Raw genomic sequence first — 9,451 nt, 5'->3', positions numbered from 1 at the left:
GCAGTCCTGGGCAGTATCTTAACTGTTCCCAGGACTGCACTCTTCTGAATCTGCTGGAGCCAATCTCCCAGTTTGGGGGTCACTGCCCCGAGTGTTCCGATTACCACAGGGATTACCTTCATCTTCCACATCCTTTCCAGCTCCTCATGAGCCCTTGGTATTTATTGAGCTTCTCATGTTCATTCTTCCTGATGTTGGAGTCACTTGGTATTGCAGTGTCAGTCACTGCGTCCTTCTTCCTTTGTTTGTCCACCACTATGATGTCCAGTTGGTTAGTCATCACAAGTTTGTTTGTATCCCATAGGATCTTTGACCTTGAGACTTCCAGGTCCATCATCCATCCATCCATCCATCCATCCATCCATCCATCCATCCATCCATCCATCCATCCATCCATCCATCCATCCAGTAGTGGCTCAACACCTTTATTAAACTACAAAATTAAAGTGGTACTGCACTGTTGGCTCACTTTTGAATGAACCAACAAACCATCCAGTTCCAAACAGTTCACTTAATTGTTTATTTGCTTGTTTCTATAATTCATCCACACTGCAGTCAAGCCTGAGCTCATGCAAGCTACTCCAAGGCACTCCATACAAGGCAACTGACATGCCCAGAGAAAGCGGTCAATAAAAAATACACTCTCTCTAGTCACCGATTCTCCATGCTGCCACACTAATGTGCTCTTGTTGTTGTTGGGGTTTGGTACTCAGTCTGAGTGTGGGGATGTCTCGGCTCCCCCTTGCTGTAGCATTTGTGCTGTACCTGTCTTGTTGCATGTCCATATCTTGTCCTAATTTGCCTTGCTCTATTATTTTTTAATAAAGAAAAACACAAATAAAGAAAATTTCAGTTTATTTCCATTCAAGTTATCATTAATCAATTACTACATCATGAGTAAAGTGTGCTAAGAAGACTCTGGGCTGCTGTATCTCACACCAGCAGCCCTACTGTTTTTCTAAGTGTATTTTCTCCAAATATTCAGTGCAGAGGACAGAGAGAGTTTAACGAATGATGTGTCAGGATCTATGAATTTTATTAATGGGCAGAATATCTTGAATCACTAGAAAAACAGGATTCTATATACTGTGATGCATTAGTGACAGTCTCAGTTTTTAGTCCTGTGACAATCAGATTTTTATTTTATCTTTTTATAGGATGAAGATGATCCAGATGACCCCTGCACAAGTCTTCAGCAGACAGAAAATGATCTCTACCAAAATATCCCCCCAGTTAATTATTAGCATGATAATATTGATAACATGGTGTTATAGTGTAAAATAAATCTCTATAACTAAAATAATGTAGACTTTAAATCTTGCAAATGGAGCAACAGTGGCGTTCACCAGGAACTGGGGAAGCATGAAAACAGTTGGAGGTCAAAACTACAACCTGAGAAATATAGGCAGTGGGCACTTCTCATTATTTTTCGCACCCGTTTTCACCTCAGTTCTTGGTGTTTTACAACTTTGCTCTTCACTGGCTGACAGACCAACAAGAGCAAAAGCAACAGGAGTCCAACAAACTGGAATGCCTTCATGCTACCCACACTCAAGGATAAAACAAATAAAATAAAGTGCAAGTAACATTTGTTTTGTAAGATCGTTTTTTATTCTATGAGACAGAGCTTGTTTTCAGTAGTATATACTCACTTCAGAGGCAGAGGTATTTTATATTTTGCATTTTATATTCTTTTGCTGTGTAAGCTGGGATTTTCTGTGCACAGATATCTTCAGGCTATGCAAATGAGCATGGTGAACATCACTCCTGCCAAGTGTGCAGGTATTTCAGTTACAGCTGGGCTGTAATACTAGGAGTAAGATGTTTATGTTCGTATCAGGTTATAAATGCTTTTTTCATTATTGCGTTCACTGTTTCCGTAGATGTAAATTGTGTATTTAAAAGTCTACTGTAGCAATGGAGTGAATTATTTGTGATTGATTTTGAGTAAAACAACATTAAACTACTATCATGTTTCTTTATATATACTGAGCACATTTCAGTTTACTCAGTGGACAAATATTGACAAATATTTTCAGTGGTTTAGACACTAAAGATGCCCACACAGGAAACCCTATTTCCATTTATGTGAGTGGTGCAGGGGTCCTCGTAACTGCAGTTATTCTGGGATTTACCTACTAAATGAAAATTCAGGGGTGAGACTCTTTTTATTGTGATAGTCCAATATGGACACTAACATTTTCTGCAGTGTCACTGTGTTCATAGCACAGTGCTGGTATAGAAGGTGAAAAGAAAAATCACAATTCAAAAATGAGAATCTGACATGTTATAACTTATATCCAGATTGAACCATTTTGATCATTCCCCAAATAATTATAATTATTAAGAAAGAAGATAATGTAAATGTTTAGGTTCTTCCTTGATTTTTCTCTGTGTCTGTGAATGCATCTTACACTAATGCTGACATCCTTTCTTATCAAAGTGGTTGTTTAAGGTCAGAAACATCTGGACTGTCTGTACCTGATCCATATTGAAAATTCATTGCTTTGATCTAGACTTCAACTATTTGCTATTACACATACAGAAATGGACATTTATGTTTTAGGACTTTTTGTAAGAGGTAAAAAGCACAAAAAACTGTCTGCCCATTTCATGTGTGTCCTCTTGATTTGCACTGTGTGAAGAAGCTGTTGCTGAAATACAAAAAGAATTCTTGCAATATTTGAGATTTTAAGGATCAGTAAAGTGTGAGTGGATTCGGATTGAAGACCTAAAATCATGATGAATATTAAGATAAAGGATGAAGATGACCCAGATGGCCCCTACACAAACCTTCATCAGCCAGCAAATGATTTCTACCAAACTGTCTCCTCAGTTCACCAGCGAGAAGCAGAGCCTGGCAGCCTGGATAATAAAGCTCTTTAATCTATGAAAACAGTTTAAAACATGTAAAACTGCAGGTGACATATGTGTAATATTAGTTTGACATAAATGTTTTTGGTGATCATTATGACACGGCTCATCTTTCACACTGGATACGTGTTTTTCTGTAACAGAACTCATTCAGTCATAACACTCCAGCTCTTTGAAGTAGATAAATTGTTCCATACACACTCTGCAAAACACTGTTAATACAATAGAAATGCAATCAATCCTTGTGTACAACCAGTTTTATTTTTTTAACACACGTTCCTTTATCTTGAATTGTGTGCAGTCACTCTGGATCTTCCTGATTGTGTCATATCCGTGACCGACTTCAGACCTTTCAGATTCTCATCATAACTGTAACATAAAGTCCTTCCAGATATACAGAGAGATCAGTCTGGCTCTTTTAACCTTGGCCTGTACAATGCTGGTGATGTTGTGTTTACTCAGGATTTTACTGAGACTGCCCTAATATGAAACAAAAGCTTTAATCTATATGCACTTTTATTTTAGACGTAGTGAGAGTTTGAGTTTAGACGGGCACAGGGGGTGAATTAAGGAGCGGTGTAAGACTTCCTCCTTTCACTAGTCTACTGACTGCCACCCACAGTTACATCCTCACCACGATGACTGTATGGAAACTCTGCTGTGTCCTGATTCTGCCTCTACTCGTGGTTTTTAGCAGTGAAGGTAATATTTATACTTACTTATTTATACTTTCAAAGATGAACTCTAACAGTTTCTCTAATGTTCAAGTAAAATAAAAGATGTGATTTATGTTCACAAAAATAAAAGTCAATTTTAAAAAAGCAATTCATTATCAAGATTTTATTTCATATTATATGTAACTGATTACAGAGACTCTCGTGAAAACAGTAACAAAGAAACCAGACATGACTCAAATATGCAGTAAAGCAGCACTGAATATTATCACAATGATCGTCTGTAAGATCAGCACAGAGAGGAGCAGAGGAGGAGAGTGTCGTCTGCTGTATCATTATGATGAACAGAGGTGGGAAGTAACGAAGTACAAATACTTCGTTAATATACTTAAGTAGATTTTTTAGGTATCTGTACTTTACTTAAGTATTTATTTTTCGGACTACTTTTTACTTTTACTCCCTACATTTTTACACAAGTATTTGTACTTTTTACTGCTTACATTTTCAAACAGACTCGTTACTTTTTAACACGTCAGGGAGAAGTTTGCATTTCCGGTCAGTGCGCTGTCAATCATCAAATGGTCTGAGCCTAAACCGAGGAACAATAACATATAAGAGACAATCGTGCTGGCGTTTCCTCCATCACCAGGGCCTATCGGGTACAAAGGGATTATATACGCAAACCCATATAATTTATGTCTCATTTATAGCGCTATAATCAGGGGTCACAGCGGGCCGGACCGAGTCCGTAAGTTGTGCTCGCGGCACATAAACAGCTTAGCTAGCGCTACTGAAGAGGAGCGAGCATAAAGGGAGTAACATGTGGCAGGTAAATGCAACGTTTCTAAATGCTCAACAAATATCAGCAAACACACAAAGTGTGTGCAGTTTGTTACACAGTGTGTCTGCTAGCTAAAAGAAGAGCTGCTGTATTTCAGGGAGAGCAAAGAGAGAGAAGTTCACTCAGAGATGGAGAAAGAGGACAGGAGAGGAAGAAGAGAGGTTAGAGTTAAAGGTAAGGACTGCAAAACAAACTGAAGTATGCTAACTTTGTGTAATTCAAAGATCGTATGAAAATACTGCAGTTTAGTATGTGATAAACAGGTTAGCTTGTTGTACTGTATTTACAGTAAAGCTCTGTGTTGGTGCACAGAGGCTGTGTTCATGGTCAGAGTTACAGGTTACATCAGTGCAGCAGAGATGAGTCTGAATCTAAGCTGCTGATGCTGAGATTCATTCACTGAATCCAACATTTCTACAGCCTGTATGCTGTCAGTGTAGGGGATGGAAAACAGCTCAGATAGCTGTGAAATACTGGGTTACATCTTTGTGAATTCAGTTCATCCACACAGAGCAGTAAACCTCAGAGCAGCAGCAGCAGCAAGTCAGCTGATCACAGCCTGCACACCAACATCATTTACTGCAGCTCACAGTAGAAAGCTGTGATTCCTCTCCCTTTGCAGAGCCACTACAGCTGATCTTAGGGTTCCTCCACCTTCTGAATCCCACTGTAACCCCTGAGTATCCTCATGCTTGTGTTTAGGTGGAGGCACAGTCACCCTCTACTATGGAGGACACAGAGAATAGAGCTGTGTTTAAATTCCCTTTCACAGTTTGTGTCCTACATAACAGATTCAAGCTGACTGCATTCGTTAGGATTCAAATTTAGATTGGAATAATGTTTGTATTCTCATGTATTTTTTTATATTTTTACAATAATATATAATGAGGTTCAGTTAGTTTTACAGAAAAATAGTTGGTTGAAGTATCCTCCAAAGAACTACTTTTACTTTCTTACTTTGAGTACATTTCAGAGCCTGTACTTTTTACTTTTACTTAAGTAAAGAAGTTGAACCAGTACTTCGACTTTTATCAAAGTATTTTTTAACACAAGTACTTGTACTTCTTCTTAAGTACAGAATGTGAGTACTTTTGCCACCTCTGATGATGAAGGCTTTATTCATGAGTGTGACTCCAGGATCACCAGAAAACCAGACTGTGTTTGTTCACCTGACAAATTTAACATCAGAGGACAGTGGGAACAACAGCTGAGAGTGTGGAATGGACAGTGGAATGGATACTCTCAATCTCAGTGTCACTGTGGAAGGTAAACACACTTTACCCTTACCACATAGATTCAGAGTGGATCTTCTGAGTTAGTTAGTTACAGATGCAGCCACCGAAAATTTCCGGCCGATCCGTGACGCGACCTTGGCCGGTCCTTGGCCGATTCGTGGCCGAACCTCGGCCTAAACGCGATCCCCCGCTAATGACGTAGGAATTCCGGCCACTGGTGGGAACGCCCCTAAGCAGCATTTGGGGAAAATGGTGGTAATGTCTTGTTTATCCACCAGGAGGAGCAGTAATAGTGGAAGCGCATTCATTTACAGCCCGCTGTATACTGTACCAAGGATCCTCACATCATTGAACTGTAATTGTAAGCGGAACTGTCCATTAAAAACAATAGAAAGATGAGAGTAAAGCGGTCATTATAGTGGAGCAGTGAGTATTGTCTGGAGGGACGGGCTGGACTTGAAGTTCAGCCCGTGACCTCGGACAGGCTGTGAGCGAAACTGGGTAAAAAAATAATTAAAATAATTCTGATCACCAGCCGGTTTGGCCTGGGAATGACCTGGGAAGCCTAATCCTCTCATCAGTGTCACATTGTTCTTCCAAGTCTTCACAATGTTAAGCTTTTTGTTTGTTTATATTTTCCCTTTTATTTTATAATCAAAACTGCGACCAAAATGACTCCTTCTCAAACTAATAATACCGGCAGTCGTTATTGTATGCTGAGCTAGGGTTAGGGTTAGTAATTGCATAATAAGTGGATTATTTACTTCTTTGACTCTCCTCCACCTGCTTCATCAAACCTCAGCAGTAACATATATGAAGGCAGCAGCTGACACAGTAACAGTGAGCGCAGCGCACTGTGCAGTCTAAACTCTGCTCTGATTAATTATAGGAATGTACAGCGAGTCAATCAGGATTGTGAAACGTCAGCTGCAGACCCCTCAGTCTCCATCATCAGATCAATGCCCGGTTCATTTTCCATTTTATAAACAATACTTTAGAGGTTTTCGTGAAGTCACACTGTGACAGTGACGTGCATTAGTGTGTGTGTGTCATCAGTGGCTATAAAAGGCCTTTTCTTAAAGGATAAAGTGGTGTTTGAGCCACAGTTACGGCGGAGCGGCGGCTCCTTGAAATGGGACGCAGCCTTCCTGCGGCAGACAGCTAGCAGCAGGAACCGGACGCGCCAGGTTAGCCTAATAAGCTACTGAGGCGTCCATGACAACCACCATAGAAACAGCCTTTTAAGACCGTTTTAAAAACATCCTCAGAGTTCAAACGAACAAAAATATATGATTTGAAACAATTACAGCTGCAGAGCTGTGGCGGCTTCTTTAAACGTTGTTTACATAGATGATCATGAATGATACGATGTAGCTAGCAGTGTAGCTAGCAGTGAATGAGGTGACATCATTGTGTGCGCATTTCACAGCTGTCTGTCTCAGTCTGTTGTTGATATTACTCCAATTAACATGTGTTTACTTTCTCTGGACCATCTCAGGTCCACCGTTACAATTTCAGCCTACAAAATGATTTAAATATGAACACACACTCTAACATCAGTGCGCTTTATGAAGTCCAATCCTTAAAATAAATATTATGTTTGTAAACATTCATGTCTCTGAAATAAGTACAGATGTTCATGTTTGTCATTACCATTTTATTTGTTTAGAGAATTGTGAACTTCACATTGTGTATCTAATCAGTCTCAGCAACCTTCAGTCAGAGACTGAGACTGGATCACAGCTTTAACCTCTGCAGAGTCACAGACAGACACAAACCTTCCAAATCACACACAAGCAGCCCAGTCTCATTATTTTTGGATGCCTCTACGGTACACTACACTGTGATCAATATATTAAAAATTATAAATGAAAAGATAACATTCACATAAAGCTGTTTGAAAGTAAAATTAATAGGTACTTTCCAATAATATTTTTAAGGATCTCTGTCAGAGACCAGACAGAGCCATGACTCTCAAGAACCAGAGACTGAAATATGGAGAAAAAAAAAATCCCTATGAGAAATAAATGTGTAACAGTAAATATTTTGTCCAGTGGAAAATAATCGTTTTGAAACAAAAGCTTGGGATATCATCAAACCAGAAAAATAGAACTCATTTTTTTCTTTAATAACACACCTTAGCATGTAGTAATGTCACACATTTCCAAACAACAATACATAGATTTTGTTCAATGTTTTGATTGTGGCAGTGAAAACACATGTTGCTGTGTGAGTGTGACTGGCAGCCTGTGCACTGAGACCATGAAGCACGCTTCTCTGAAGCAGCTTCTTCTTCTTCTTGGCATCAAAACAGAGGTGGGAGAAATCTACCAAAAGGAGAAAGAACATCTGAGGTGAAACCAGTCAGGACAAATGATTAAATTATATATAGTAGTTCAATACAGCCTCTCAGGTAGCTTTGTGTTGATTTCAGCTCACTGCTCCTGTCTGTGGACCCGTGGTTTTTATGTTTTGTAACCACTTAACTTCCATTCATCTATTTAACTCAGGGAGGAGAAATGTCAGGTTGGTGCAGGCTGGTGAGTTTAGGAGGGAGGTGCGTTTGGTTCTCTGTTGTCATTATCTGAAAGATTTGGTTCACCCTGTGGCTGGGCTGTATCTGGGGTTACGTTGGACCTGTCACACTTAGCAAGTTTCCCAGGTTGGTGTTTATGGTTTAGAACTTCTAGCTCTGGAGCATCATCTGTGGCTGTGTAGGGTCCTGTTGGTTTTTGCTGTTTCTCCAGATCTGCGTTGGAAATTAGGTTATTGATCTCAGTGCATTCCTAAACAGGCTGAACAAGGTTATATATCGTCACCCTCCTAAAAAAAATGGTCAAAGACATTTTTTTTATTTTATTTTTGTCTAAATTAAATTTTCAACATTCGGTTCAGTTTTTGTGTTTTCTGAAAAGCCTGAAAAAATAAAGTAGACCATAATTTTGGGAGGGTGACGACATGTTTCATGGCTAAATAACATAACTGCTGCAGTCTGATGGTGTCAGCAAGATCTGAAGCAGTGGGTGACGAGGAAGAGGAGGAATACAACAATTTGAAGAGATCCCTCAGTCTACAGTCAGCACAACGGCTACATTAGTGGCTGTTTGAGTTTCCTTCCATCTGCTGTGAACCTGAAGCACGGAGAACACAAAACATCTCTTCCAAATCTGGGATCACAATTACAAATATGTTCTTATTAAAGGTGAAATATGTGTTGTGACCTGGTTTTTATACACCTGGCGACCCTGGGTCATCATTGGTAACCCATCCCCACCCCCACACCCATCCCACACACATTCCGATCTACTGGCCCCGTGTACATAACAAAAGGTGGCCTAATGAGATGTAAACTGCCATTTGGAGGCGCTTGGTAGAAAAAGGAGTAGTAGTGTGAAAATGCTGGTAGTTCTAGTGGTCCAAGTTGTTCACCCACTCTACTCTAAGTCTCAGAGTGGGCTTGGTTTGTGGCCTGAACTTGAGTTCAAGCTTCTCCAAACTCCACTGGTGTTGCTCTGCTGTAGCTGGTCCTCCATCTTCTTTCTGTAGGTGTGTTTTCCATCCCTGATTTTCCTTCTGAGATCCTTCTGCACAGCTCTCAGCTCCTCCTTATTTCCTGATCTAAAGGCTCTCTTCTTCTCCTTCAGGAGAGCCTTTGTTTCAGAGCCACAGTTATGTACAACAAGTAATACTCAAGTGAATGTTAAACATGTATTAAAAGAAAAATGATTCAGCTCAGCTCACAAGAAACTGCTGGATACTATTCTGGAAATGCCTAATGAATACAAGGCCACTGTGAGCAATGACAAACCTTTAAACATGATAATCAA

The sequence above is a fragment of the Archocentrus centrarchus genome, chromosome 2 (assembly GCF_007364275.1).
Source record: "Archocentrus centrarchus isolate MPI-CPG fArcCen1 chromosome 2, fArcCen1, whole genome shotgun sequence".
Lineage (NCBI taxonomy): Eukaryota > Metazoa > Chordata > Actinopteri > Cichliformes > Cichlidae > Archocentrus > Archocentrus centrarchus.
This window is presented reverse-complemented; position numbering follows the sequence as displayed.